The sequence below is a fragment of the Panthera uncia genome, assembly GCF_023721935.1.
Source record: "Panthera uncia isolate 11264 chromosome A1 unlocalized genomic scaffold, Puncia_PCG_1.0 HiC_scaffold_16, whole genome shotgun sequence".
NCBI classification, from domain to species: Eukaryota; Metazoa; Chordata; class Mammalia; order Carnivora; family Felidae; genus Panthera; species Panthera uncia.
In genome coordinates this window covers 53120498-53130137 of record NW_026057576.1, presented here as the reverse complement: position 1 = coordinate 53130137, position 9640 = coordinate 53120498, and the positions used below count along the sequence as shown (strand labels likewise).

The following is a 9640-nucleotide window of genomic DNA, read 5'->3' as shown; positions in this document are numbered from 1 at the left end:
TGAGGCAATTTTACTACAGAATACATACTATCATAAGATATGTGGGTACAATATGATGAATGATTTCACTTAAAGGATTACAACAGAATCTTTTTATAGTGAATGTATAATTATTTTCAAGTATTTCCTTTCATAAGCTATATGGCATCTAAGGAAATCTACATTTATTCAAAAGAAGTTAACTTAGGTTGCTAATTTAAAAATGCTTAGATTTTTCATAGCTCTATAAGTTTACTGAAAGTGACATAAAAAATGAAAGAAATCACTCATCAGTAACTTCAATACAATTCCAAACAGAAGTGCTTTGCATGATTTTATAGTCCAGAATTAATAATAATTTAATATTAAAAAGTGAAATTCTTCTATATGCATTTTAAATTTAAAATTATATTAAAGTTTATAAATATAAGCAACTCAACATGACCTTTTTTATTTCAAAGATTGGATAATGTTTTATCATTTTCAGCAATGATTGTCTTTTGCTTATTTATCTTGTGCTTTCCCATGCATAATAAATAAATGCATTTGGGCTAGAGGAGTCAATGTTAGTTAGTAAACCATTCTGTATTAGGGTTCTCCAGACAAATAGAGCCAATAGAATATATAGAAAGAACATATGTAGATATATATAAGAGGAAATTTACTGTAGAAGTTGGCTCACACAGTAATGGAAGCCCAGAAGTACCACAATTTTCTGTCTGCAAGCTAGAGAATCAGGAAAGACAGTGTATTTCTGTCCAGAGACCAAAGACCAGAGAATAAAGGGGCATATGTGTTGTGGTCTGAGTCTAACCACCCAAGGAGTCTGATCACCTGAAAAACAGGAGCCCTGATATTCAAGGACAGGAGAAAATGGATGTCTCAATTCAATAAGAGAGAACAAATTTACCCTTCCTCCACCTTTTTATTCTATTTAGGTCCTCAACAGATCAGATAATGCCCATCTACATTGGTGAAGTTAAACTTCTTTATCCAGTCTGTTGATTCAATGTTAATCTCTTCCAGAGGCATCCTCACAGACACATCTAGAAATAATGTTGCACCTGCTATTTGGGTAACTCTTATCAAAACCAAGTTGACATATAAAATTAACCATTACACATTCTTTGTTATGAATGCCCAGAATAGAATTATCAAGAATAAGAATAAGAATGTAATTATCCATCCATAATTAAACTACATGACACTTAGACAATAAGTATAATTTTGGATCTCAGGAAAATTGGTAAAACTTGGCATAGCCTTGGCAAAATTGGTAAACCTTGACATTCTGACAGGTGTGAGATGATATTTCATACAGACTTCATTTTAAAAACAATTTTAGACTTACAGAAAAAATTGAGAAAATAGTTCCCACATACCTCATACCCAATTTGCCCTATAATTAATATCTTACATTAGTATACATTTGTTAAAATTCATGAACAAATGTTGATATACTGCTATTAAATAAACCCCATAAATGCTTAGATTTCCTTAGTTTTTACCTAATGTCCTTTTTCTGTTCTAGAATCTCATCCAGGATACCAAATTACATCTACATTTGTTTTCTTAAGCTCCTCTTGGATGTGATATTTTCACAGACCTAGCTTGTTTGTGAGTCATTGACAGTTTTAAAGGGATACTGCTCAGGTACTTTGTAGAATTTACAATTCTAGAATTTGCTTGATATTTTTCCCATGATAAGATTGGGTTTATAGATCACTAAGAGGAAGATCACAGATGGAAAGTGCCATTTTCATTGTATCTTTCAAGTGTACATATTAGCAACATAATGACAGTTGATTTGGCAATGAATCACCGGGCTGAGGTAGTATTTACCAGGTTTCTTTACTGTAAAGGTCTCATCCTCCTTACCCACTTCTATATTGTACACTTTTGAAGTAAGTCACTTGCGCAGTCCACACGTGTGGAACAGATAATTATGCTCCCTGTCTTTGAGAGGGCAGGATCTGCATAAACTATTTGAAATTATTCTGCATGGGGGCTTTGTGTTTGCCTTCCCTCGTTTTAACTTACTGAATTAGCTATTTATATCTGTATGGACTTCATGTTTGTTTTATACTCTGGGTTCTAATTCAATAGTATTATTTTTGATGTTCACAAAAACGATTTTATTAACCTAGTAAAATGAAGACCCAGTCCTTTTGCAACCCCAACCCTATCAAAAGAATGGGGTCAGGAAGGGAGAAACCTGATACAGAAATGTCCCTTGTCCCTCAACGTAGAAGGCTGGAGGGAGGAAAATGTGCAGTGCAAACAGTTCACTAGAGGTAAGAGAAGGGAAATGTTAGGCTGGAGTGGTAGCTGAAAAGGAAGAGCAAGAAGGAGAGTGTGGGGCCTTGCTGAAGACCCTGGAAAGACAAGGGGTAAGGGGATGGGAGCCAAAGGAGATGGAAAAAGTAGGTCTCATGGATAGGAATCTGTTTCACTTGATCTTTGGTCAGTCAATTTAGCTGGGGCAGCACATGGTGCTAGATACAACAAACTACCATCACTGTTCCCAAGGCTAAAACCAGCAACCCCACAGTCCCTGTGAGAGGAATGAGGTAATAGGCCAAGGGAGAGCTATTTTCTGGAACCAGAAGCATCTTAAACACCTTTTGGTGGACCAAGAGTACACACCCATCCCGTAACTCCTCTCTCCAATAATCACAAATGAATACACATATGCTGTGGGATTGCATCTTCTGAAGTCCATTGGAATTCACTTTGTGTACCACAGGTACACCATACCCAGCCTTCTGAGCATGTAGGACTTGGAAGCCAAAGTTGTAGTTAAATCTTCAAAACAGTGGAATAAAGACTAACTAGTTGCCTGGGGCTGGAGATATTGGGGCAATGGGGCTGCAAACATTGGCTTGGTGAACCTCCACAAGGAACCCTTGAAGTCATTCTTGACTCAAAGTAGCCCCTAAGAGCTTTCTCTTGATTCTTTACCATGGAAACTTTGTAGAATGTTGGGAGATAAAACCCATAAAATTGTGGAGGCTTTCTAAGACTGTGGCCTCAGGAATTTTCTCTTTCACACTAGTCTATATACTGCCTCCAACAATTTGCCAAAGTTATATTTAAGTGTCCTATCAGATCCAGTAGCTTCTGCTTTCATATGATGACTTTGGCTGTGATTCTCTGTGTCAGCCTCTCTCTTTCTCTCTCTCTCTCTCTCTCTCTCTCTCTCTTGATTTTCAGGTAGTGGTTTTCCCTCTGACTTCAGTTGTTTGATGAGTCTGTAAAAAGTCTTTGATTTTCACAGTATTCTTATTCTTGTTGTAAGGATAAGAGTGATGATTTACAAGATCTTTCATGTCAGAGTTGATACAGTAGTATCCCAAAGTCACTTTTCTCATTTCAGTTTGAGGCTGTAGTGTTTGTTCACAACTGTATATATATCATCAGTCTTCCTCGCAAACTTATAATAATACTCTGTTCCAGAATAAAATAGAACAATGCATATAAAATAGTATTATCTTCTGAATCTATATTTTCCATAATGTTACAGTGATCTTATAAAACCAGAGACAATCAGCTACTAGACATGCACATAGCGAGAAATACAGTGACATCAAACTGAAGTCAGTTCTTGATACAAAAAAACAAAACAAAACAAAACAAAAAACCCTTAACATAGTAATGTGCTACAGTAAAATGAAAAAAGACCAACCTCAAAAAAAAACTGGGTGCATTTCTTTGATATATTTTGAAATATATATATCTGATAAAGAAATATAAGATGAATTTAGAATTTCTGTCATTTTGTCAAATTCTCAAGATAACAAAATATGATGACAAATAATAAAGTAGTTAAAACAAACAGTGCCAATCTATATTTTCTACTTCAAGTAGTTTCATCTTTTTAATTTGATGGCTTATCATTGATTTAAAATTTTAAAAAACAAATTAAAATGCAAACAATAACAATGTTTCTATTAAATTCAGTACATATTTATGTTATCTTTTTATCATGTTTCCAACATTATTTGTCAAGCAAACAATTAAGCACATGATGTTTTCCTTTCCCTATACTCATAATTTAACACTTAATTGAAGAATGATCACAGTGAATTTTAAAGCAAAAAAAATCTCTGAATTGTCACAGGATTAATATATATAGTTGAATGTATATAGGAATACTAGGGGACAATAAGCTCAAAAGCTACCAGGATTTAATAAGCAGTATGTGAAAAATAGAAAATGGTGGAAAATTAGGTAAAATAAAGCATTCTTAAACCATCCAAAAAATGGCATCTGCAACTCAGCTTTAGGTAATTGCTAGCATAATTGCTTTTAAAGTGATGCCAAAAAATCTAGATTTTTGGTTTTAAATGCTGGATCAATATTTTAACACCATATGAGCAAAATCAATTATATCTACTGGCTGAATTTGGATCCAAGCAAAAATTGTTTAACTCCAGAGCACAAAGCGCTAGCAATTCATGATAAATAATAAGTTCTTAAGTTAAAAAAATATACATGTACATGAATGAAATATATAACTTTTTAAAAGACATGTTTTGGGGTCAGAAATAATTTGCAAGCCAAGAATCTGAAAAAGCTGTCACTCCCAACCATGGTAGACATTAAGGATGTTCTCTGATACCTCCTTTTCTGTGAGTATATTCTCCCAGACCTTTATACAGAAAAGGAGCCATACGAGTAGCTCCTGTCAGTGAAACACCACTGACAAATAGATATGTATATCATATGTAGTCTGAAAGCACGGAAGTTACAAAGTAAATCACCAGTCTCTGCCCCCCCCCATGCATAATTTAGAGGTAATATTCAGGTAATGGAGGAACAAGACTGAAATAGTGTGGTTTGAGGCCCTGGAGATTTGCCAAAATCTGTAGAAGACTTAGGATGAGCAAGAAATTAACATATGTCTGTAAAGCCACTGATATTTTAAACTTATGTATTATTACAGCATAAACTACCCCTGTCTGAAAAATACAGCAACAAAGAAAATTATGATATTTGAAAGACAACTACCTAAATTCACCCACTCAACATTCTCTAACACACTAGTATTAAGAATGAAAGTGTAGATATTCATTAATACAGATTTTTCAGGTATCAAAAAGATGAAAGAATTTTATGAAAACAAATTTGGATGACACACAAGTCTGAAGCAAGAAATGAAGACAAATTTTGAAAATAATTTTTTAAAAGTCTTAAGTCTAAAAGACTTAACTGGTGAAGTATTTTTGAAATTGAAGGTGTCACTGATTTTTTTTTTCAAAACTGATTGCCCATCACTCACGAACTCTTCCAGATAATAGAAATAGGACAAATATTTCTTAATTCTTATCATAAGCCATAATTAACTCAGAACAAAACTCAACAGGGCATTATAAGGAAGACAGATTTAAGACCAACATTTTTTTGGCATGTAGATGCAAAAATTCTTATGAGGAATTATTAAATCAAATCCACTGATATATTACAGAGGATAATGCATTATAACCCAGTAAAATTTAATCTAGAAAGGCAAAAAGTATTTAATATTTGAAAATCACTCAAATAAAATACTTCAATTGATTAATGGAGAAGGTGTAAACTAGGTATGATCGTGCATACATGCAGCATTGATAGATACAGAAAGAAATTACAACAGTAAACGCATTCACTTTAGATAAGTTTATATTAAAACACAGCAGACTTGAAATAAAAGGGAACTTTCTTAAAAAGATAAAGAATTCTATAAGAAAATGTATCAGATCCAGTAGTGAAACACTTAACTTACGGTCCCTTCCTCAAGTCAGGAATAAGATTTGAATGTCACATGCCGGCACTCTTCTTCAACATTCCAGTGTAGCTGAGTCCATGTAATAGAGCATGTATAAGTAAACACAAAACATGAGACTTGGGAAGAAAGAAATAAACTTGCTTATTTACATAGGACAGTATTGTGTGCCTTCACTGTTCAAAAGAATATACATATAACACAATATAAATTAATAAAGGAATATAGCAGTCACTCCATAAAATATTAATACACAAAAATTAATTTTGTGTTTTTATGCTGTGCAAAGACAAATGAAAATTAATTTTTTTTTTAATTTTTTTTTTAACGTTTATTTATTTTTGGGACAGAGAGAGACAGAGCATGAACTGGGGAGGGGCAGAGAGAGAGGGAGACACAGAATCGGAAGCAGGCTCCAGGCTCCGAGCCATCAGCCCAGAGCCTGACGCGGGGCTGGAACTCACGGACCGTGAGATCGTGACCTGAGCTGAAGTAGGACGCTTAACCGACTGAGCCACCCAGGCGCCCCCAAATGAAAATTAAATTTAAATTACCACTCACACCAGAAAGAAAAACATCAAATTTATTGTAATAAATCTAATTAAAAATAATGAAAGTCTTCTTCAACTGAAAATTATAAAATATTATTGAGAAAAATAAAACAAGAGCTAAATAAATGGAGCAATATTCTAGAATCATGAATTGGCAAGCTCAATACTCTTAAAGTTGTCAATTTTCTCAAATAACTCTCAATATATCAGACTTTTTAAACGTACATTAAGAAATTAAAAGCTGATTCTAAAATTCATATATAAATGCAAAGTTTGGACTAAGAACAGATAAAGTAATCTTAAAGGGAAAACAGCCTGGCTAAAGAAGTAATAATACAAAATATTAAGGCCTGTTATAAGTTGAGATAATTAAGACAGAAAGGCTATGGTGAGAGAATAGAAAAAATGAATAGTGGCACAGAATAGAAAGGCCAGACTTGCACATAAAGGGTCAATTGTTTATGACAAAGAGAACACCTCACACAGTGGGGAAAGGATAGCCTTCAATAAATGATGCTGTCTCACCTGGAAAAAATATTTTATGACGCTTATATAGCTAGATGAATGGTTAATATAATCGTAAATGTTAAAACAAAAGCTTATTAAAAAATCATAGGTGAACAAAGATTGAAGAAGACATACAGTGCCTATGTGCGGAGGAAGGGGGGATGGGTGCGTTTGTGTGTGTGTTTATGTGTAACACTATGTTAAAATTATGAACTTCTAGTCATCAAAAAACAACATTAAGAGAATAAATAGACAACTATCAGAATGGAACATGTATATAAAATATAATCACGTGTAATAAAGTACTTGATTCAGAAATATTCACAAAATTTTTATGAAAATTAGTTGAAAAAGGCAAAAAATAGCAATAGAAATATAATTTAAAACTTGACCAATTATATCACATAAGGGAATATATAAATAGCCAATAAAATACTCAACACCATTAGTCATCAAGGGTATGCAAGTAAAAAGCAACAATATAACATCACACACCCACCAAAATGGCTAAAATGACAAAAATAAAAAATGCCAAGGTTTGAGCAACAGTTATTCTCATACACCACTATTTGTAGAGAATTTAAATTAGTAAAATCATTTTTGAATTTTGTCAAGCAGAGTGCATGTTCTAAGACACAATGATTTTACTACTTAGTGTATACTCAAAAAGAATGTATAAATATGTTCATCAAAAGCCATGCACTAGAATGATCATGTCAGTACTACTCATAACAGCCTCCAGCTGAAAACAATCTAAATGTACAACAGATGGATGGATGGATATCATCACTATAAAATTCCAGCAAATGAAGTCAAAAACACATGAGAATATGCTAGTCAATTCTTTTTATCTGAGTGCACAAATATAATTAACCTTTTTGAAGTCAGGATATTGGAAACTTTTAGGATATAAGTACTAACTGGAAGGAAGCAGCACAAGGACAGTTTCTGGGTTCTGAAGAAGTTTTGTTGCTTAATTTGGGTACTTTGGGTACTAGTATACAGTGTTTGGAGGTGGTCATCTATAGGCCTCTTTTATTTGTATACATCTTGCAGAGTATTTGAAGATTACAAGGCCTTGATCTCCCCTCACTCAAGACCATTTTTTTAGGATTGTTTATGCAACTGGCATTTCTGAGAGGTCATATTATGCCTGTCTCCACACAAAGAATACTTTTGCTCAATACTTGCCAGAAAAAACAACAGCAGTTAAGCTCGTAGCACTGTTGTGATGCAACACACTGCTCAAGCAGACTATATCTCTGGCTTTCCAGGTTAATGTGAAACTATGCTGGTACTCAGGCTGTTACTTTTTCAGGAGTAATGAAGTTATTTGTCTCTGACCCAGAGGGCTTGGATCTTCTGTCAGCATCCATGTGACCACAGCAGGCTGTCTTAACTGGTGAGTAGGGTAAAGTCAATCCCCCACAGTTTTGGTGGAGAGGATGGGACACTTAATAGAGACATGGATTTCTGGGAAAATGTCAATTAAGGATTTGAGGAAATCCTTGAGAACCAGTGATAGATAATCTTGACAAAATGATATGATTATTTGGCCAAGACATAGTTCTCCAATTTGGTGCCTGTTTTAAGGAGGAAAAAATACCAGGGGATAGGCTCAAAAGCAGCTCTCCTATAGCATGAGCACTAACTGGTCTACCAACCATATTGAAAAAACTAGCAATGAGACCCTTTCGGAGCTGAAGGAAGGCTCTACAACCTGCAACTATATTTACAGAGATACACATTTACAAGCTACATGACCAGTACATTGACTAGTTCACCTGCAACATGCAAATATAAGGCATATAATGCTCAGTAAGAAGGAATGACAAGCAGGTAGTCTGCCTTTCTGGTCAGCCTCTCTTGTAGTTTCTCATGCCAACCTTAGATCCATGCTGCAATGAGAGTAAAACCTCTCAAAGTTGTCAACATGAGTCCTGACTGCTATCAGGGAGCTTTGGCTGGTTCAGAAGATTTTACTGAGAAAAGCAAACTACTATAGAAAACAAAATATTAAGCATTGACTAGTATTAGCCTCTTACTGTCTCATTTTTTTTTTCTAATGCTGATGAGAATGACCTCTGTGTGTGAATTTTTGTCTGTGTGTATAATATATTTGTGTCTCCCAATCCTGGTGCCTCTCTTTACCTCTGAACTCTTCTCTAAGGAAAAATATGTATGCACTCTCCCTGTTTCCAATGGGGAGAGTGAAAGCCATGCATCACCACCATCAAGCATTCAGGGACTCCCAGGAAATGGATAAGGGACATAAATTTTTATGACCCTGGTGGCACCAAGTGCCCAAATTATTATCTTACCAGGTTTTTTAGGAGGAAAGGGCACCCAAATTCAACAGATGTAGCTCAGAAGGAACCCATAGTGAGGAAGGAAGGTTAAATTGTTGCTGTTTTGACCCCCTTAGCTAAGGGAATAAAACAGTTGATGTGCTACAGGCACATCCTATATATTCTCATCCTATATATTCAAAGGAGAATCTCCCATTCTCTCAGGGATGACTTACGTAGTGATAATGAGACATAAATTACACTACAACCTTCCTTCCTATCCTCTCCCAGGTAGCCTGGGAGAAATGATAATCACAGGAGGAAAAAGACAATACTTTAGAAAATTAATTGCATCCTAAATACTCAAAAAAACCATTTCCCAAAACAAAGGTGTCACCTTTCTGATGTAACCACCAAGTATACTGCTTTTGAAACAGCTGAATGCATCCCACAGGCAGGTCTGTGAATCTCCAGCCTGATATCCACATTTGGCAGTGGTCACTTCAGACTCAACAAATGACAGTGCAAGAAGGGCCCTACAAGTCTTGATT

At 34.8% G+C, this 9640-nt stretch overlaps 1 pseudogene; it reads right to left on the bottom strand.

Annotated features, from left to right (window-relative positions):
• Positions 1-2267: 2267 nt before the first annotated feature.
• Positions 2268-8698, bottom strand: LOC125934030 (E3 ubiquitin-protein ligase RNF167-like; annotated as a pseudogene).
• Between the last annotated feature and the right edge of the window lie 942 nt (positions 8699-9640).